General features: G+C 42.9%; 1 protein-coding gene across 6 annotated transcripts in view; it reads left to right on the top strand.

Moving 5' to 3' along the window:
• zdhhc23b (zDHHC palmitoyltransferase 23b) overlaps positions 1–22,769 on the top strand; it is a 72,800-nt gene that overhangs the window by 14,209 nt on the left and 35,822 nt on the right. For 4 of the 6 annotated variants that reach the window (XM_087992405.1, XM_087992403.1, XM_043700625.2 and 1 more), the window contains exon 1: positions 4,093–4,213. The exons of 1 other annotated variant lie outside the window; for it this stretch is intronic. The gene's annotated coding sequence lies outside the window, so the exon portion shown is untranslated. Of the gene's footprint in view, positions 1–3,944; positions 3,963–4,092; positions 4,214–22,769 lie in introns of those variants that run through there. One more of the 6 variants, XM_043700626.2, reaches the window with a different exon arrangement.

Raw genomic sequence — 22,769 nt, 5'->3', positions numbered from 1 at the left:
CTTTCACCAGGTTCCAGGAGCAGTCGATGTTTGTCTCTGTGTGTCCCCAATGGGACAGCACGTAGAAGACAGAGTTCTGTGTCACAGAGCTGCTCCGGACAAACATTGACAAAAATTACTGCATCTCCCTCCAGAATTTCTTTCCAAAAGGAGATGTTTGACCATCTCTTCCCCCTTCCACAGCTACTTCAAGGACAGTGTGTGGTGGTGCACAGAGACCAGGTGTGCATAAATGATCTGATGGGCAATGCCTTTCTCTACCGCCAGCCAAGCAGGTTCATAGCTCCTTGAAAGTGGCGTTCCAAGTAGATAGGATAGTGAAGAAGGTGTTTGGTATGCTTTCCGTGATTGGTCAATATACTGAGTACAGGAGTTGGGAGATCTGTTGTGACTGTACAGGATGTTGGTTAGGCCACTTTTGGAATACTGCATTCAATTCTGGTCTCCTGCTATAGGAAGAATGTTGTGGAACTTGAAAGGGTTCAGAAAAGATTTACAAAGATGTTACCAGGTTTGGAGGGTTTCAGCTATAGGGAGAGGCTGACTGGGGCTATTTTCCCTGGAGTGTTGGAGGCTGAGAGATGACCTTATAAAGGTTTATAAAACCATGAAGGGCATGGATAGGGTAAATTGACAAGGTCTTTTCCCCGGGTTGGGTGAGTCCATAGGTTTAGGTGAGAGGGGAAAGATATAAAGGGACCTAAGGGGTAACGTTTTCATGCAGACGGTGGTGAGTGTATGGAATGAGCTGCTAGAGGAACTGGTGGAGGCTGGTAAGATTACAACGTTTAAAAGGCATCTGGATGGGGACATGAATAAGAAGGGTTTAGAGGGGTATTGGCCAAATGCTGATAAATGGGACTAGATTTATTCAGGATATTCAGATTTATTCAGATTTATTTAGTCAGCATGGACGAGTTGGATCGAAGGGACTGTTTCCGTGCTGTGTATCACTGTGTGTCTTTGTGCTCGTTGGAAAGCTCTGACGATGAATCGACAGTGTGGTGCTGGAAAAACACAGTAGGTCAGGCAGCATTCGAGGAGCAGGAGAATCGATGTTTCAGGTATTAGCCCTTCATCAGGAATGAGGCTTGTCAGCCAAGGAGGCTGAGAGATAAATGGGGGGGGGGGGGGGGATTGGGAGGAAACGTAGCTGAGAGTGCGATAGGTAGATGAAGTTGGGGATAATGGTAATAGGTCAGAGAGGAGAGTGGAGCGGATAGGTGGGAAGGAAGATGGACAGGGAGGACAGTTCAAGAGGGCGATGCCAAGTTGGAAGGTTGGAACTGGGATAAGGTAGGGGGAGGGAAATGAGGAAACTGGTGAAATCCACATTGATGCCATGGGGTTGCAGGGTCCCAAGGCAGAAGATGAGGCGTTCTTCCTCCAGGCGTCGGGTGGTAAGGGTTTATCGATGGAGGAGGCCTAGGACCTGCATGTCCTTGGCGGAGTGGGAGGGGGAGTTAAAGTGTTTGGCCAGTGGGTGGTGGGGTTGCTTCGTGCGTGTGTTCCAGAGATGTTCTCTGAAGCATTCTGCAAGTAGAGAAGACTGCATCAGGAGCAACAGATACAGTAAATGACATGTGTGGAAGTGCAGGTAAAACTCTGATGGATGTGGAAGGCTCTTTTGGGACTTTGGATGGAGCTGAGGGGGGAGGTGTGGGCGCAGGTTTTGCAATTCTTGCAGTGGCAGGGGAAGGTGCCAGGAGGGGAGGATGGGTTGGTGGGGGGCGTGGACCTGACAAGAGAGTCGCAGAGGGAATGGTCTTTATGGAAAGTGGATAGGCATGGGGAGGGAAATATTTCTCTGGAGGTGGGGTCCGTTTGTAGGTGGCAAAAATAGCAGAGGATAATACAATTTTCCCGGAGTTTGGTGGGATGGAAGGTGAGGACGAGGGAGTTCTGTCCCTGTTGCAGTTGGAGGGGTGGGGTCAAGAGTGGAGGTGTGGAAAGTGGAGGAGATGCGCTGGATGGCATCGTCGACCACATGGGAGTGGAAATTGCGGTCTTTGAAGGAGGGTTCTGGTGTGTTCTATGGTGGAACTAATCCTCCTGGGAGCAAATGCAGCAGAGGTGGAGGAATTGGGAATAAAGGATAGCATTTTTACAGGAAGCAGGGTGGGAGCAGTTGTCATCCAAGTAGCTGTGAGAGTTGGTGGGTTTGTAGAAAATGTCCATGTTGAGTTGGTCACCGTTGATGGAAATGGAGAGGTCCAGGAAGAGGATGGAGGTATCTGAGATCATCCAGGTGAACGTAAGGACAGGGTGGTGGGCTTGGAGGCCTTCGTCATGGCAGATAGAAGGCCTCATCTCCCCAACGCCTCATCTTCACCATGGACATCCGGTCCCTATACACCTGTATCCACCATGACGAAGGCCTCAAGCCGTTTCGTCCTCTCCCAGTGTCCCCACCAGAACCCCTCCACTGACACTCTCATTTGTTTGGCTGAAATGGTCCTTACCTTCAATAATTTCTCCTTTGAATCATCCCATTTCCTCCAGACCAAAGGGGTTGCCATGGGCACCAGCACGGGCCAGAGCTATGTCTCTCTCTCTTTGTCGGTTATGTGGAACAGTCCATCTTCCGCAGCTGCAGCAGCACCACTCCCCACATTTTCCTCCACTACATTGATGACTATGTTGGCACCACCTCGTGCTCCCACGAGGAGGTTGAACAGTTCATCAATTTCATCAATACGTTCCACCCTAACCTTAAGTTCACCTGGACCATCTGAGACACTCCCCTCCCCTTTCTGGACCTCTTCATCTTCATCAAAGGTGATCAACTCATAATGGGCATCATCTGCAAACCCACTGACTCCCACAGCTACCTGGACTACACCTCTCCCCAGCCTGCCTCCTGTAAAAATGTTATCCCTCATTTCCAATTCCTTCACTTCTGCCGCATCTGCTCTCAGGAGGACCAGTTCCACCACAGAAGCGACCAGTTGGCCTCCTTCTTCAAAGACCGTAATTTCCCCTCCCACGTGGTTGATGTCCTCCAGCACATCTCATCCACTTCCTGCACCTCCGCCCTTGAACCCCACAACTCCGACCGCAACAAGGACAGTAACCTTCCACCCCACCAACGTTCCCCCCCAGCCCCAACCCCCTCCCCCTCCCATTTATCTCTCAGCCTCCCCTGGCCCACAAGCCTCATTCCTGATGAAGGGCTAATGCCCGAAACGTCGATTCTCCTGCTGCTTGGATGCTACCTGACCTGCTGTGCTTTTCCAGTACCACCCTCTTGACTCTGATCTCCAGCATCTGCAGTCCTCACTTTCTCCCAGTTCTGATGATGAAGCATTCTGCCAAATGACTTTGACATTCTGCTCAGGGAACCCTGCAACAGGACACATGCTCTCCTTTTCCCTCTGGGTCTCAAGAACTCTACCTGCTGACTACTTCCTGACAGACCTGTGGTCAAAAGCTTTTTCTTTTGACAAATGTTTCCAGTTGATACTGAATGGTCCAACTACTTGGGGTGTTCAGTTGCATGGAGGCCAGACCCATCCTTTACTCCTGCCTGTCCCCTATAGCAATCGGCTCTCTCAGAGCTCTCGGACAAAGTGAGGACTGCAGATGCTGGAGATCAGAGTCCAGAGTGTGGTGCTGGAAAAGCACAACAGGTCAGGTAGCATCGGAGGAGCAGGTCGTTTCGGGCGAGAGTTCTGAAGAGTCAGAGACATTGAGCTGCACACTTCCAAAACCCAGTCTCAGGGTGTTTAACAGCTACTCAGATCTGAACTGATTTGGAGATGCCGGTGTTGGACTGGGGTGTACAAAGTTCAAAACCATACAACATTATATCTGAAATGAAAGCAACTTCCAGCAGGCGGCACACGAGTGTAGCCCAGCCAGCGCTGTGTTCTTGCACACGCATTCCACCAGACAGCTCCCCTCGCTTTTACACGCTGCCCAGCGATTGTAACAGGAAGGACTCGGAAACTTTTTTTGGACTGGTAGGAAAATAACGCCAGGGAGGGGACACAGAGCCGGGTGCACAGGCTGGGAATGAGGAAGGCTTGCAAATGTTGAGAGGCTGAGGTGGCGCGCGGAGTGGGGGAACTCGGGGACGCGCACGGGGTGGGAGGAGCCCCGAGTCCCGGCAGCGAAGACATTGTTACTGCGTGCAGCGCTCCTGAAGATAGGGTAAAGACAGAGAGAGACGCGGAAGTGAGTGGGACCTGTTGACTGATGCTGCCAAGCTTGGGTGAGTGAAGTGTCCAGGGGAGAGCCACTTTGACACAGGTAGACTGTAGAGGTTGGGGTGGTATCCACTGGAAAGGATGTCCTGTGATTCAATGTAACCCTTTAACTGTGTTGCAACTGCTGGATACAGAGAGAGGGAGGGAGAGACACACGCGTCGCAAATCTGAAGTTCGCCTAGCCCTAGCCAGCCCGCAATTGTACTGCGAGCTTTGCCGTTTACCTTCCCAGTGTAGTTTGTAATAAATATTAATAATGATACCCAGGGCACACAGCGGTGTGGTGACCGTGCAGGCTTGGGGATTGTTACCTGGTTCATGCACCCGAATGTGATCATCCCCGAGACGGTGATTCTGAGCAACTGCAAATCGTGTCGTGTGGGACATGTTAATTACAGGGGACATTGAAGTCGTTCACACAGCCGCTGCATAATTTGCTTCAAAGATATTTCTGGCTGCAAGATGGATTTCTTCCCCGCCTCTCCCCCAATTTCGAGTAACGCTTGAGCAACGCCCTAATAGTTTTCGTTCTAGCATTTGTAATACTGGCAATAAGGAAACAACATTTTTAAACATATCTATTACAAGTGAGTGTGTTAAGTGGACCAGAGTATTTCCTTATAACAAATGATTGACAATTATTTCTAAACTTGGGAGTATTTAGCTTCTTATTGTAGTTGGCAGCTATATTGGAAGTAATTCAACATCTATAGATGTATAGAAGTGGCAGCTATTGTTACAATAACAGCAACACAAAAGAATGCAAACCAACCTAATATTGTAGGCAATATTGAGGGCAATATTGTAAAAACAAAACTTAAGTTGAATGTGGACATATGGTGCCTCAGCAGAATAGCATCCTCCCCAGCTTTTTACACATGCTTACTGGTATGACATCACTGAGTTGGCATTGAACTTGCCACCTTGTGCTCCAAATGGTTTCTGTGATATCAAAAATGTTTCTGATCCAGCAGACATATGGAACTGTATTTTGTCAGCAATTTGCAAAAGTAGTCAAAACATTTTTTTTCAATTTAAAGAGTATGAAATTGGCTTTAATATTGGTATATGAAGCGAACAGGCTGAGGGACATGTGTAATGTGTAAACGAGAAGAAACAGTTTTGCATTTACACAGCATTTTTATGACCAATGAAAACTCGGAGCTTTTTACAGCCAGTGTCTTTTTTTTTGCTGTGTGTAATGCAGGAAATGACCCAGCTAGTTTGTGCTCAATTAACTTTCTTAAAAAAAAAATGTGGGAATAGCCAGGATTTTCATTGTGATATTGATTAGTGGAGAAATATTGGCTGGAAATAACACGTCTGCTTCTCAAAGTCGTGTCTTGACATGGAAAGACTGATAGAGTGGATGTAGAGGTAATGTTCCCATTTTTGGGTGATTCAGGCGAGTCATTAATAAATTCAACAAAAAATCAGCAGAAATGTATTTATTCATGCTCTGAGTGTGGAACTCAGTACAACGTGGAATAGTTAGGTAAATAGTATTGCATTGAAGGTTAAATGAGATTAGCACTTGAGATAGGAAAAGGAGGTTTTGCTGAGAGAGTTAAATGAAAAGGAATGTGAGAACACTTGTGAGGAGCGAAATAAACTGCATGAATTTGTTAGATCAGGTTGCATTTCTTGATCTTGATAAATAACATGGGTTTAGGTAATTTGCAACTCTCAAAGAACAAAGAAAATTTACAGCCCAGGAACAGGCCCTTCGGCCCTCCAAGCCTGAGCTGATCCAAATGTACTGTCTAAACCTGTCGGTCAATTCCTAAGCATCTGTATCCCTCTGCTCCCCACCTACTCATGCATCTGTCCAGATACATCTTAAATGAATCTACTGTGCCTGCCTCTACCACCTCTACTGGCAACGCGTTCCAGCTGCCCACCACCCTCTGTATGAAGTACTTGCCGTGTATCCCCCTTAGACTTTCCACCTCTCACCTTGAAAGCGTGACCTCTCGTTATGGAATCCCTCACCCTGGGGAAAGGCTTGTCTCTATCCACCCTGTCTATACCCTTCATGATTTTGTAAACCTCTATCAGGTCCCCCCTCAATCTCCTTTTTTCTAATGAAAATATACCTAACCTACTCAACCTCTCTTCATAGCTAGCACCTTCCATACCCGGCAACATCCTCGTTAAACCTTCTCTGCACCCTCTCCAAAGCGTCCACATCCTTTTGGTAATGTGGTGACCAGAACTGTACACAGTATTCCAAATGTGGCCGAACCAACATCCTGTACAATTTTAACGACTTGCCAGCTCTTATACTCAATACCCCGTCCAATGAAGGCAAGCATACTATATGCCTTCTTGACCACTCTATCCACCTGTGCAGCAACCTTCAGGGTACAATGGACCTGCACTCCCAGATCTCTCTGCCCATCAACTTTTCCCAAGGCTCTTCCGTTCAGTGTATAATTTGCTCTAGAGTTAGTCTTGCCTAAATGCATCACCTCACATTTGTCTGGATTGAAGGCCATCTGCCATTTTTCCACCCAACTCTCCAGTCTATCTATATCCTCCTGTATTCTTTGACAGTCCCTTATGCTTTCTGCTACTCCACCAATCTTCGTGTCATCTGCAACCACCAATCTTCGTGTCATCTCATACAGGTTTATTTAACACCTTAGTCAACAGCTTGCAATTACAGATAAGTATGCATGCATCAAGGCACTGTCCTGCTTCTGCTGGACTGCACAGTTAGTAGAAGAGACGAGGAACCAAGGGCACAGTTTTAGGGGAAAGGGATGACCCTTTAGAACTGAGATGAGAAATTTCTTCAGCCAGAGGGCAGTGAATCTGTGGAATTCATGTAGAGGTCAAGTAATTGAGTGTATTTAAGACAGATTGATTCCCTTAATAATCAAGAACCTATGATTATGGGGAAAAGACAGAATGAGAAACATATCAGCTACAATTGAATGGTGGAGCAAACTCTGGGTCGAATGGCCTAATTCTGCTACTGTACCTTATGGTCCTGTCGTCATGTGGTTTCATCATGGTCTTTGGTCATTACCATATCTAGATCTGAATGCAATTGGGTGGTGTTGTAAAACAGAGGGACTTGGGGTTACAGGTACATAAGTCTTTAAAGTTTTCATCACATACATTCAGGGTGGTTACAAGGACATTTAGTATGCTTGCTTTCATTGCTCAGTCCTTTGAGTATAGGAATTGGGAAGTCATGCTGAGGTTAAACAGGACGTTGATGAGGCCTCTTCTAGAATGCTGTGTCCAGTTCTGGTTGCCAACTTATAGGAAGGATATTAGCAAGCTGGAGAGGGTTCTAAAGACACTTAATGGAATGTTACTGGGTATGGAAGGTTTGAATTATAAAGAAAGGCTGGGTGTTTTTTCACTGGAGTATAGGAGGTTGAGATGCAATCTGATAGAAGTTTATAAAATAATATAAGTATATAGATAGAGTTGATGGTAGTTATTTTTTCCTAAGATTGGGGATAACAAGATTAGGGGGCACACTTTTTAAGGTGAGAGGAGAGAGATTTAAGAAAGACACGAGGCAAATTCTTAACATGGAGGGTCGTTCGCATATAGAATGAACTTCCTAAAGAAGTGGTGGCCACAGTACAATTACAATGTTTAAAAGATATTTGGATCGATACACAAACAGGAAAGGTTTGGAGGGATGTGGGCCAGGAGCAGGCAGGTGGGACTAGCTTAGTTTGGGATTATGTTTGGCATGGACTGGTTGGACCAAATGGTCTGTTTTTTTGCTGTATGATGCTGACTCTGTAACACCACTCTTAATGCAGTAACAAGGTCCTTTCTTTCCCCACTGTCAAGAAAAATTCCATATTAGGGTTGTTGCAATCTATTTACACAGAAACAGACTCCAACTTCTCCCCGTGTCTTTGTGGGTTTCCTCCCGCAATCCAAAGACATGCAGGATAAGTGAATTGGCCATGCTAGATTGCCTATAGTGTACAGGGGTGTGAAAGTCAGGGGTAATTGTAGAGTAGTAGGGGAATGGGTATGGGTGGATTACTCTTAGGAAGGTCAGTGTGAACTTGTTGGGCCTAATGGCCTGTTTCCACACAATAGGGATTTTATGTTTCTATAGGTGGTTTGACAATTCTGTGATGGTTTAACCTTCCAAAGGTTTAGACTCCTCACTTTGGTGCCCTGAACTTGTAAGTGTTATTAGATTTAACTTTATTGTGACTTGTACTCAAATGAGTACAGTAAAAAGTGTACAAGCTGCTGCTTATGGCACCATTTTATGTACCAAGGACCCTAGGTACAGCTTTTTCAGTTACAGTTCATAGGAAAATAGAAATGTAAAAAAATTCCAGCATTGCAGAATTTAGGAATAAATGATAAAATGGTGAAAAAATAGTTCAGCACATCAGTCTTCTGACCCAGTCCACGCTGGGACTTGACTTCAGATTGTGCCGGGCTTCACCTCCGCATCCACGAAGCTGGGAGACCTCTCCGGAATCATCTCAAGGCCGGATGTCCACGCCGAGGCCATACCAGGCTGAGAGACCACCCAAAGACCGCCATGCTGGGCCGCTGGGAGATCGCCATGTCAAGCCAAGAGGACTCCACGCTGATTCAGCCATCTGCCACCTCAGGCCAAGAGATTTTTGGAGTCTAGTGTTGATAGTTGTTGTGATGAGTTTTCACACCTTCATTACCCACACTAGCTTTTGTGTGTGTCTTGTACAAGAATGGCATATTGGACAGTTTCCTGAATTGGCTTCTGTTTCTCCTCTGTGTTGCTGCATTAGGTTTTGTGACTTCAAAGGATTTGTACTCATGGCACACTTGGATCCCCTGATGGGTAATTACGCTCCTTAGGCTGAATGTATGTCTCTGACCTTTCGTTGTAAGGGTGGATTAGGCATTGTTTCCACACTTTGTTAGTCATGCACCATCTTCATTCTCTGTTGTGTTATTTTAAATAAATTTGTCCTGTATCTCTCAGGATGCGGACAGGTGATGTGTTGGCAGGGTTGTCCTTCCTTGCCTTCCAAAGATAATCTCTGCTGGTGATGGTGTGCCCAGGTCCAGAGTGTAGCCATTTTGGTGTCAAGTTTATAGCAGGTAATGAAGTCCTAACCCTGTACGTTTGCTGAAATGCGTATAATCTAGGTGCTGTGCTTCTCATTGGTTTGCACCAAGTCGTTTCCCAATAGCTTGCGATCAGTTTCCTTACTTATTTAGCAGGTATGTATGAAATCCTGTGATACTGAATATTAGAGCAAGTGTTTTACACTCTTTTTTTGGAAATAGCGGTTTGTGCTGTGATAACTGGATATAGATCCAAAAGGTTGTTTTGTCATCTGGCATGTTCAACTGTCTCTGAGATGTATCCAATTGCAGGATTGTCATCTTCTTTGAGTCATGCTATTACTGTAGGATGTGAGTTTCTGACTGTTTCCTGAGTGATTCAGACATAATATGATGGTCTTCCTGCCATGCACTTATAAATTAAGAATATACAAGGCTGAGATGGATGTTTTTTATCAGTAAGGGAGTTGAGGGTTATAGGGGAAAAGGCAGGAAAATGGATGGAAGATTATCACATCAGCCATGATCTCATGGAATGGTGGACTTCATGGACTGAATGGCCTATTTTCTTTTCTTGTCATGTGGTCTTATATGGATAGGTTTTCTCCTGAAGAGTTATGTTGATGATATTGTATTGTTTGATAAGTTTGGTGTGTATTGTGTTAGGAAGCTAGAAAAACTGAGACATCTCTGTGGGTCATTTTTCTCTTGAGGAGCAAACGTGCACTACATGTTCAAGTTTGCCTCGGTCAGGAAGGATTCCTCAAGCTGAATAAATCGAACCAAACATATTAATCTGACCTTCCTGACACTTCTTGCTTTTGGAAGTATAGATTTTAATTTTGTTCTTCTTTGGTTTTGCCCGTTACCACAATATTGCCAGCAATACAGACACATCCAGAAATATTTTCTGTAATTCTGTCTGTATGTTGCTGATTCAGATCCCTGGCTGAAAGGCAGTCTCTGGAAGCCATAGCTTTCAAATGGTGTTCTGAAAGTAATGATTTCCTGAGATTTCTCTGCCAAGTGTACTGACAAAGAAATCTGTTGCTTGGCTTAGAAAATAATTTAGCTGCTGAAAATTTGGATTTCAGGACCTGTAATTTTGGCATTTTGTGTGCATATTCCTTGAGAGAAAGTTTTCGATGTCTTGAGTCTGAACATACCCAGACCAATCCAATTTTCTTCAGCAATCATCTTATAGGACTGCATCAGTCTGAATGCAGGTGCACAGACTGGATAATGCCATTACATTTCATAACCAACTTACTCTTCAGCTCCTGTTGTAAGTGAGCAGGAAGGAATAGCTTGATGGAACCCGTCTTCATTTAAGGTTCAATATAGCATTGCCTATGAAGCTTCCTATGCTATCAAATCTGACTGGGCACAACTGTTGATTGTCTCCGTGTCAATGTTCTTGGTCTTGGTAATTGATATCTTGGCGATCTGTTCAATGGTCACAGTATTGTGATGTGTACATGCCAGTAATCCTACTATTGCTAGTCTGCTCGTGTCCACTAAGGGAAATGCTTAGGGTTTCCAAGAAGAAATTCTATAGTTTTATTTCATCATCTGTGTACTAATATAAGGGAGGGCTGAGCCATAATGTAGTTAATTTTGTTGTAAATTTTGTCATTGGCTTCTAATAGTCTAGGTACACATTTGACAAGATTGACTGGTAAGGTGTTTGCACTGGCACGCAAGCCAGTGTTGATCTTGTGTGTGTTAGCTAACTTCCTTCGGGGATATGATGTTAAAGATGAAAGCTTCTAACTGTGGGGGTGAAGTCAACCAAGATGCAATGTTACCAAAGTATTGATAATCATTGAATGAATATCCACTTCCATTATCTGCACAGATAGCTTGGCACTGTAGCCGTAATTACCCTTGTTGAAACACCTATAGATAAATTGATTCAAATAGCTGTTATCTGGACAGTGTCGTATTGTCACTTGTCATATTCATGTGGCATGCCAAGGGTTATGTGTCTTGTCTTCTGGCATGTCATGTGCCATTTGTGTCGTTTACATGTTGGGTGTCATGTCACGGGTCATTGTCGCATATCACATCTTGTGTTGTCATATGGGCCATTATCATGTATCACATGGCATTTCAGGTGTTGCCATGTTATGTGGCATTGTCATGTCATGATGTGACACTATCATGTCATATGATATGTCATGACGTGTCATGTGTCAAATTAACCCTATATTCACATGACACATGACATGATGTGATGTTTTCTGGGTTACTCTGTGCGTGCATTCTGTCCCCTGTACTGTGTTCATCTTCAGAAAGTACTGATTGTTATGTAATTATGTTTCTGGGGTCTTGTTGCAAATGTCAATTCTGTAATGCTTCATGCTTTGTCTGAGGCATTCTGTGGTCTTGAAATTTGCACCACTCCCTTGTTTATTTGGGAAAAATCACCAATGTCAATCACACTGTCGTATCACCATGGATTCAGCTTACTAATGCTCATTCATTTTTATTTAACAGCTCAGACTACAATTTGTAGTTACAGACTGCACATGGAGGTTTGAAACGTGGTTTCATCTTGGCTCCCTGACTCATTTGCATATACAGTTCCTAAAACCAACATCTCTTAAAATAATAATCTCTTATAACATACAATGTTAAAATCTTGCCTGGGAGCACTGTGTTTGAACATGTGCAGTGTCCTGTGAAGTAAGAGAACCAAGATCCTGGGCTGTAATTCCTCCCCTGGTGAGATTTTAATTTCAGTCATGCTGTTGTAAAATGTGTGGGAGCAACAACTAGGAAGGAAGCCCAGTCAGCTGGCTTAACCATATTCCTCTTACCTACTACATAAACATAGTACAGTACAGCACAGGTCTTTCGGCCATCTATGTTATGCCGGCCTTTTATCCTCCTTAAAGGTCAGACTAACCTACATACCCTTCATTGTACTATCTTCAATGTGCTTATCCAAGAGTCGCTTAAATGTCCCTAAAGTATCTGACTCTACTACCATCGCTGGCAATGCATTCCATGCACTCTCCACACTCTGTGTAAAGAACCACCTCTGACATCTCCCCTAAACTTCCACTAATCACCTTAAAATTAAGTCTCCTCCATGGGAAAAAGTCTTTGGCTATCCACTCTATCTATGCCTCTCATCATCTTGTATACCTCTGTTAAGTCACCTCTCATCCTTCTTCACTCCAACGAGAAAAGCCCTAGCTCCCTCGACCTTTCTTCATAAGACGTGCCCTCCAGTCCAGGCAACATCCTGGTAAATCTCCTATGCACCCTCTCTAAAACTTCCATATCTTTCCTATAATGAGGCAACCAGCATTGAACACAATATTCCGGGTATGGTCTAACCAGGGTTCTATAGAGTTGCAGCATCACCTCGCAACTCTTAAGCTCAATCCCCTTCCTAATGAAAGCCAACACCCCATACATCATCTTAACAAGTCTATCAACCTGGGTGGCAACTCTGAAGGCTCTATGGGCATGGACCCTAAGATTCCTCTGTTCCTCACACTGCCAAGCATCCCGCCTTTACTCTGTATTCAACATTAATTTTGGCCCTCCAAAGTGAATGACTTCCCACTTTTCCAGGTTGAACTCCATCTGCCACTTATCAGCCCAGTTCTGCACCCTGTCAATGTCTCATTGCAACCTGCAATAGCCCTCCACACTATCCACAATTCCACCAACCTTAGTGTCATCAGCAAGCTTACTAACCCGCCCTTCCACTTCCTCATCCAAGTCATTTATCAAAATCACAAAGAGCAGAGGTCCCAGTACATGTAGAGTTTCAATGGTAAAATCCTAGAGTACAATTTGACCTTGTCATACGGAGAGACTACCATTAATTTTGTCTATCCCTTATTATTTTATAGCAGCTCCCTCTATTATTTTATACCACCTCTGCTCCAGTGAAAAATGTCCCAGCCTATCCAACCTCTCTTTATATTGCAAACCTTCCATCCCCGGCAACATCCTGGTAGATCTCTTCTAAACCCTCTCCAACTTGATAATATCCTTCTTTTTACTGGGTGGCCAGAACAGGACAGTGTGTTCCAGAAGATGCCTCAACCATGTCCTGTACAACCTCAACACGACTTCCCAACTCCTATACTCAAAGGACTAAGCAATGAAGGCAAGTGTGCCAAATGCCTTTTTAACCATCCTGCCAGTATGTGATGTAAACTTCAAAGAATTATGTACCTGCTCCACTATGTAGCAGGGTAGAGGAACCGAGGAAGAAAATGACTTGTTTAAGAAAAAAGTACTGATTGCCACAGATGTATTGGCACTCTTTGAAACACTTTACTCAAACAAATAGATTTTTATTTAATCTTGTGGGTTCCTGTATAGCATTATGAACTGCATTAGATCCTTGTTTTTCACTTTTTTTTTCAGATGTGTAGTTGAGATTTTTTGTTATTGTTTAAAAGGGGTGGATATGGGCTGTGCAGAGTGTGCCAGCATTTATTGTCTAGCCCTGGTTGCCCTTGAGAGGATGGTGATGCGACTTAACTTAGTGCCTCAAGGAAGCCAAATTCTACTGTAAAAATAGTAAATTGCTGGCAAGCTTCAGCTCTCAGTGATAGCACATACAACTGACCACAAATCATATTTGAACTCCTGAGAATGCAACTGGCTCTGTAACATAATCCTGATTCTACAAGACTACTTATTTCGACGTTTAGAGGATTACTTTTACCTTGGAGTTTACCTTGGACTTGCCTCTCATTGTTGGATTACACGTGTGTTTCACAGTACTTGGTGCATTCAGGAAGTGAGAAGTATTAAAAGGAGTGCTGGTAAACTCTTTACTAGGGGTACTTTGTATTTTGCTTCAGCTTGATTACTCTTGCTCAAGGGAAGCTAATAACTAGTATCTTAAAATAACTTGCAGTTAGCTTCACTTTGGGCTCAATCTGGTCTCTAACTTGTAACTACATAATAACAACCAAAAATAATATGTATATGTTGTGGGTTTGTTCATGCATCAAAAATGTGAAAATTGAAAATTATTTTTATTTGCTAGTGAAATTGATTTTATAAAAGTACTTCTGTTTCAATATATCTTTCAATCAATTGCAAGTTGGCAAACCAGTATTTTCTCTGATATTTTATGAACTTTTCCTCTGGCCTCCTCAGCAGATTGTAACCTTTTGCGACCGAAGGTGAAAGTGGTTGCATGTCATCCCAACATACTGATTGCAATGATTTGAAAATAAGATCATCTTTAAACGTTTAATGCTCCCAGTAGCCAGTTATTAAGCAATCAATTTTTGGAGAACATTATAGTTGCTCAGTTCAATTTGTTCAGCTGCATGTAACTTTTTCAATAAAGCTAATGGTGGATTTATTAAAATAAGATTTAACAACAGTCTTTTTTTTTAAATTCACAATCCAATAAAAAAATTCTTGCAGGAAGAATTTGTGATAAAGCATTCAAAAATACACATTTTTCTTTTTTTTTTAAAAAGAAGTATTGATAAGATTATTAAATTAACCACAGCATTATTTGCCAAGTTCCGTACCAAATACTTGTTTTCTTTGCTTGGTTACAAGTTGCCAATTTAAATGTCAATCTAAAATTTTTTTTGTTGAGTTGTACTTTACTTCAAAAAATTAATTTAAATGAACTATCATTTATTCAATTGTATATCAATATTTCACACAGCACGTGATGTGTGTACAGAGCAAGCTGCCAGGGGAGATAGAGGAGACGGGTACAGTTACACATAAAAGGCATTGACAGTAGTTGGATATATGAATATGAAGGGTTTAGAGGAATATGGGCCAAATGCTGGCAAATGGGTCTCGGTCAGATTGGGAGGTCTGGTCGGAGCAGATGAGTTGGACAAAAATGTCTGTTTTCCATGCTGTATAACTCTAACTTTATAACTGTCAAAGTGTGATATCGACATTGAATGATTTGCGTTTTACTGGTGGTTTGCCAATATGTATGTAATGGATACTGGACACAGACAGTTAGTAATCAAAAGCAAATTGTACTACTTGCTGTTGCAAAACGATTGACTGAATATTGATTAATGCTTTTGTGTAAAATCCAGCAAGGTGATGCTAGAGTAGTAACAGGTGTTACAAAAATTCACTGAAACTGAACTAAAACTTGATGTTTTGAAACATGTTTAGCCTAAGCTGTAGTTGATACCTACCATTTACTTAGCTGACATTTGGTATCATCCTGGTGTCTAAATTTAGACCGGATATGTGACAACAAAAAAAGACATCCTGCATTTGCTGTGTTTATTCCTGCACCTTCGACAAAAAATGTTCATCTGAAAAGAATTTTTACTAATACTGAATTTTATTTTTAAAAATGCTCTGATTTAGATTTATCCTATCAATTACAATTTTGGTAATGCAGCCGCTGCTGTCTTGTAAACTTTGATTCCGCATTTTCATCTCTGCTAATGAGCCTGGAGATTGGAATGAAAATTATAACTTGTATTAATTTATATCCTGTAATATCAGTTTAAGATATTTGATTTTCTTGGATTTAGAAGATTGTCCCTCACGAGAGGAATAGACATTTGATATTACCTGAGCCCCCCCTTGATGTATACAACTGTGTAACTGTCTGACCAGTATTTATTAACTTGATTTAGTTAATAGAATATTTTCCTCACTGAAACCAGTGGCACATGAGTGTTTACTGTCTTGATATATTGCATATTTTTAAAAACATTGTCAAATAAGTTTCACAATATTAACCAGAGGTTTGTGAATGGTTTTAATAAATTGTTGAGCCATGTCCTTTATGTTCGTGGCGATACATTCAGTAGAAGACACTTTGTATGCCATTTAACTCCTCGTAGGGTTGTTTCCCCCTGTTTTTAACAGGTCAAGTTAGGTGGGGTTTTTCCCTAGGATGGCGGATTTCAAGAATCGGGTGAGAGGATTGAGATTTGAAAAAGACATGAGGGACAATTTTTTTTTGCACGGAGGGTGGCTTGTGTGTGGAATGAACTTCCTGAGGAAATGCTGGATGTGGGCGCAATTACAATGTTTAAAAGATGCTTGGATAAGTACATGAATAGGGAAGGTTTGGAGGGAGAAACGGTCCAGAAATAGGCTGGTGGGGCTAGTTTAGTTTGGGATTATGTTCGGCATGGACTAGTTGGGCCGAAGGGTTTGTTACCGTGCTGGATCACTCTATGACTGTATAACATTAGAAAATGAATTTTGAGTGATATTTCATTAAATGTGTTTCTGTGGTTGATGATTTAACACTTGTACGCACAAAGATTGGTTAATGTTTGGAAGTCTGTTCCACATATGGCAAATGAATGGAGGATCAGTTGTTCACTTTAAATCCGAGATTGCTTAATAAAATGTTATCCAAGACATGGGCCAAAGGTAGCTATGTGGAGTTAGGCCACAGATCAGCCATGATCTCATTTGAATGGTAGAACAGGCTTGAGGGGCTGAATAGCCTATTTCTTTTCCTATTAATCAACTCTGTCTGTAATTGGAAGTCTTCTGCCAGATTTGAAATTGCTACAATACAAATGGTTGGCTGCTTTAAAAATACTGAATATCCTTGCCTTCTCATATAAAGTAGTATGACCTTGCATACCTTCTAGATTATTGGCTGAACGTAGAAACTGCGAGCAGGAGCAGGCCACTCGACCTTCGAGCCTTCTCTGCCATTGACCATGATCATGGCCGATCCTCTATCTCAGGACCATATTCCTGCTTTCTCCCTATACCTCTTGATACCTTTAAAACCTAAAAAAATGATCTATCACTTCCTTTAATGTACTCAGTGACTTGGCCTTTACAGCCTTCTGTGATGGAGAATTCTACAGGCTCACTCCACTTTGAGTGAAGAAAGTTTTCTTTATCACAGTTCTAAATCATCTACCCTCTACCGACTTCTAGATTCCCCAACCTGGGAAAACATCCTGTCTGCATCCAGTGTGTCCAACCCTATTAGAATGTTGGACATGCCAATCCGACCCCCTCTCTTCCTCCCAAACTCTGGTGATTGCAGGCTCAGCCGAACCAATATTTCCTCATAGGACTGTTCTGTTATCCTGGGTATCATCCTAGTGAACCTCTGTTGGACTCTCTGTTTGGCACATATATCTTTCTAAGGTAGAGAGACCAAAACTGCATGCAGTACTTCAGATGTGGTCTCACCAAGGCATTGTGTAACTGCAGTAAGACATCCCTGCTTCTGAACTCCAATTATCTTGCACTGAAGACCAAAATTCCATTTACCTCTCTAACTGCTTGCTGCACTTGCCTGTTTGCTTACATTGACTGGCGTACAAGGTTAACCAAATCTCTCCGAATATGCATAGTTCCCAATATATCACTACTTCAATTCTCCCCCTTGTTGTGTACAATTTCACAGTTAGACACGTTGTACTTCATCAGTCATAAGTTCAACTTGTTTAAATCACCTTGACGCTTTCTTGCGACCAGTCCCACTCAGTTTTGTGTCAGCAGCAAACTTGGAAATGTTGCATTTGGTATTCTCATTCAGGTCGATTTTATTTATCTAATGTATACAAATGTATTCAGAACAGCTGAGCTGAAGCATGGATCCTTGCTGTACCCCACTAGTCACTACCTGCCACTCAGAAAAAGACCCATTTATTCCCACTGTCTGTTCCCTGTCTGTCAGTCAATTCTCGATCCATACCATATATTACCCTTTATACCATGTACTGTAATATTTACCACTATTCACTTGTGAAGCGCCTTATCAAAAGGTTTTGGAAATCCAAATACACCACATCCATTGGTCTCCCTTATCTCTCATTGTTACATCTTCAATCTCCGGTAGAGATTTCATAACCCATGCTGGCTGTGTCCAATACCGATGATTCTATTGTGCTATCATGATTTTTATAATAGATTCTAGCATGTTCTACACTGCTGATGTTAGGCTCTAAAAGTTGAATTTCTAAATTGGAGGAAGCCAAATTTGACGGTATTAGGCAAGAACTTTCAAAAGCTGATTGGGGGAAGATGTTGACAGGTAAAGGGATGGCTGGAAAATTGGAAGCCTTCAGAAATGAGATAACGAGAATCCAAGGAAAGTATATTCCTGTTCGGGTGAAAGGAAAGGCTGGTAGGTATAGGGAATGCTGGATGACTAAAGAAGTTGAGGGTTTGGTTAAGAAAAAGAGGGAAGCATATGTAAGGTATAGACCGGATAGATCAAGTGAATCCTTAGAAGAGTATAAAGGCAGTAGGAGTATACTTGAGAGGGAAATCAGGAGGGCAAAAAGGGGACAAGAGATAGCTTTGGCAAATAGAATTAAGGAGAATCCAAAGGGTTTTTACAAATACATTAAGGACAAAAGGGTAACTAGGGAGAGAATAGGGCCCCTCAAGGAACAGCAAGACGGCCTTTGTGTGGAGCCACAGAAAATGCGGCTGATACTAAATAAGTATTTTGCATCAGCATTTGCTGTGGAAAAGGATATGGAAGATATAGACTGTAGGGAAATAGATGGTGACATCTTGAAAATATCCATACTACAGAGGAGGAAGTGCTGGCTGTCTTGAAACGCATAAAAGTGGATAAATCCCCAGGACCTGATCAGGTGTAGCCTCGAACTCTGTGGGAAGCTAGAGAAGTGATTGCTGGGCCTCTTGCTGAGATATTTGTATCATCCATAGTCACAGGTGAGGTGCCGGAAGACTGGAGGTTGGCAAACATGGTGCCGCTGTTTAAGAAGGGTGGTAAAGACAAGCCAGGGAACTATAGACCAGTGAGCCTGATGTCAGTGGTGGGCAAGTTGTTGGAGGGAATCCTGAGGGACAGGATGTACATGTATTTGGAAAGGCCAGGACTGATTCGGGATAGTCAACATGGCTTTGTGCATGGGAAATCATGTCTCACAAACTTGATTGAGTTTTTTGAAGAAGTAACAAAGAGGATTGATGAGGGCAAAGCAGTAGATATGATCTATATGGACTTCAGTAAGGTGTTTGACAAGGTTCACTATGGGAGACAGGTTAGCAAGGTTAGATCTCACAGAAAACAGGGAGAACTAGCCATTTGGATACAGAACTGACTCAAAGGTAGAAGACAGATGGTGGTGGTGGTGGATGGTTGTTTTTCAGACAGGAGGCCTGTGACCAGTGGAGTGCCACAAGGATCAGTGCTGGGCCCTCCACTTTTTGTCATTTATATAAATGATTTGGATGCGAGCATAAGAGGTATAGTTAGTACGTTTGCAGAAGACACCAAAATTGGAGGTGTTATGGACAGCGAAGAAGATTACCTCAGATTACATCAGGATATTGATCAGATGGACCAATGGGCTGAGGAGTGGCAGATGTAGTTTAATTCGGATAAATTTTGGGAAAGCAAATTTTAGCAGGACTTATACACTTAATGGTAAGGTCCTGGAGAGTGTTGCTGGACATACAGATCTTGGAGTGCAGGTTCATAGCTCCTTGAAAGTGGAGTCGCAGGTAGACAGGATAGTAAGAAGGCGTTTGGTATGCTTTCCTTTATTGGTCAGAGTATTGGGTACAGGAGTTGGGAGGTCATGTTGCAGCTGTACAGGACATTGGTTAGGCCACTGTTGGAATATTGTGTGCAATTCTGGTCTCCTTCCTATCGGAAAGGTGTTGTGAAACTTGAAAGGGTTCAGAAAAGATTTACAAGGATGTTGCCAGGGTTAGAGGATTTGAGTTATACGGAAGGGCTGAACAGGTTGGGGCTGTTTTCGCTGGAGCGTCGGAGGCTGAGGGGTGGCCTTATAGCGGTTTATAAAATTATGGGAAATGGATAGGATAAATAGAGAAATAGTCTTTTCTCTGGGATGGGGGAGTCCAGAACTAGAGAGCATAGGTTTAGGGAGAGAGGGGAAAAATATAAAAGAGACCTGAGGGGCAACTTTTTTCGCACACTGGGTGGTACGTGTATGGAATGAGCTTCCAGAGGAAGTGGTGGAGGCTGGTACAATTGCAACATGTAAAAGGCATTTGGATGGGTATATGAATAGGTTTGGAGGGATATGGGCCAGGTACTGGCAGGTGGGACTAGATTGGGTTGGGATATCTGGTCGGCATGGACGGGTTGGACCGAAGGGTCTGTTTCCATGCTGTACATCTCTGATTGTATAACTCTAACTGCTCTGTCATTCAGTTTTAATGTTTTTTCCCTCTCTTTGTATGTAATGGGGCAACATTAAGCCATCTTTGCAATATGCTTCAAAATGGGAATGATATTATCAATGGTGAATATATATGGATGGATCCATTCCCTTGTACTACTGCCAAGTATGCCAAAGGCCCCACCCCAAGATATTTTGAAGATAAATTTGCTTTGAAGAAATGAGACAGGCCATAACAAAAATGGATAATTTTATTTACTGTAACAACAACATGCATAATGATTTCAATACAATTACCTTCTAACTTCAGAAAGCCTATCCGCCGTCTACAAGGACAAGTCAGGAGTGTGATGGAATACTCCTCACTTGCCTGGATGAGCGCAGCTCCAACAGCATTCAAGATGATTAATGCCATCCGGGAGAAAGCAGTCCACTTGTTTGGCACTGTATCCACTCCCTCCTCCACCGGTGCTCAGTACCAGCAGTGTGTACTATCTACAAGATACACTGCAGAAGTTCAGCAAAGATCCTCAGACACCACCTTCCAAACCCATGACTACGTCCATCTAGAATGACAAAGGCAGCAGATACATGAGAACACCACACTTTCAAGTTCCCCTCCAAGCCATTTGCCACCTGATTAGTTTCGTAGTTCTATGATTTCGTATAACTACCAAAGCAATCATCCCAACACACACAAAAGAAGTTGCATCAAAAAAATAAACAGGAGTCTTTCCTGGTGGTGGAATTTGAATAAAGATTCGTGCACTTTGTGCCTTTCACTGTGTCTCACACCTGCACACACACACACCATGGAAAAAAAAAGAAGTTGCATCAAGACACTATTCAAAAGGGCCACAACACACTGCAGTACACCAGAACTGCAAAAAGAGGAAGAAGAACATCGATACAATGTATTCACCAAAAATGGATACCCGCGCAATTTCATCAACAGATGCCTAAGGGAAAGACAACGGAGCGAGGACATGCCACGACCCAAAGGACTAGCCACACTACCATACATCAAGAGCATTTCCGAACTGACAGCCAGACTACTGCGACCACTAGGACTCATAACAGCACACAAACCAACAGCCACTCTCAGACAACAACTCACCAGAACGAAGGACCCGATACCAAACATGAGCAAAACCAATGTAGTGTACAAAATCCCATGCAAGGACTGCACAAAACACTACACAGGACAAACAGGAAGACAGCTAACGGTCCACATCCATGAACACCAACTAGCCACGAAACGACACAACTAGCTATCCTTAGTAGCCACACACGCAGATGACAAGCAACATGAATTTGACTGGGACAACACTATTATTATAGGACAAGCCAAACAGAGAACAGCCAGGGAATTCCTAGAGGCATGGCACTCATCCACAGATTCAATCAATAAGCACATCGACCTGGACCCAATATACCGACCACTGCAACGGACAGCTAGAACTGACAACCGGAAGCGACAGATTCAACCACTACAAATGGCGGAGGAAAGATCACAGAAGCGCTTCGCAGGATGCTCCCAAGCACTGAGGATGTCACCTTGACAGGGGACAAAATGTCTGCAACATAAATTCCCAGCTCGGCGAATACAACCACAACATTTAAGAAGTGTCCTAAAGGAGGCAGGTGAGGTAAAGAGGTGGGTCGGTTTAGGAAAGGCATTCCTGAAAGCGAGGTCCAGGCAACAGATTACTCCTGCACTAATGGTGGGGCAATTAAAGTTGGAGTTGAACAAGAAGCCAGAATTGGAGGAATGCAAATATATCAGAAGGTTGAGAAACCGAAGAGGTTAGAGTTAGGGAGAGATGAACTCACGGAAGGATTTATAAAGGAAGTTGAGAATTTTAAATTCAAGACATTGCGCGTGAGCCAGTATCACCGAGCATGGATAATGGGGAAATGGGACTTGTTGCGATTTAAGACTTAGGCAGCATAAATTTTGATACCCAGTTGCGAGATGAGCCAGGATTGTGATAATGTAAGATAACTTCATTGCCCTCGTGTCTTTATTCTTTTTACTTTTCATGACTGTATGTTGAGATTAATGCAAGTTATTAGGAAAAATACCTGTGGTCTGTGCATATTATGTAGTATTCCCCCCCCATGTATAATTACCTACCCTTAATGAATGTAAGTATCCCAGCATTCTTAAGCCCCTTCTAAAGAATCATGATAATCGTATTACTGTAAATGTAGTATTTAATAAACCCTTGGACTGTCAACTCCTGTTTGATCTACTCTTTCTACTAAGGAGCTAACTTGATCATTTTAGGGAATACCAGACATGAAATCTAAGCGTTGTGCCAAATCTCCATTTGTATCTGTATCTATGAAATGATGCCTTCAGTGTAGTGTGCATCCAGTAATGTCCCATTAATTGACAAAACTTTTA

This window comes from Chiloscyllium plagiosum, unplaced genomic scaffold (genome assembly GCF_037043375.1).
Source record: "Chiloscyllium plagiosum isolate Xiang-an unplaced genomic scaffold, Cpla_swu_hap1 HiC_scaffold_12, whole genome shotgun sequence".
NCBI lineage: Eukaryota > Metazoa > Chordata > Chondrichthyes > Orectolobiformes > Hemiscylliidae > Chiloscyllium > Chiloscyllium plagiosum.
The sequence above is the reverse complement of the archived record's forward strand: the minus strand, read 5'-3'. Positions and strand labels throughout refer to the sequence as shown.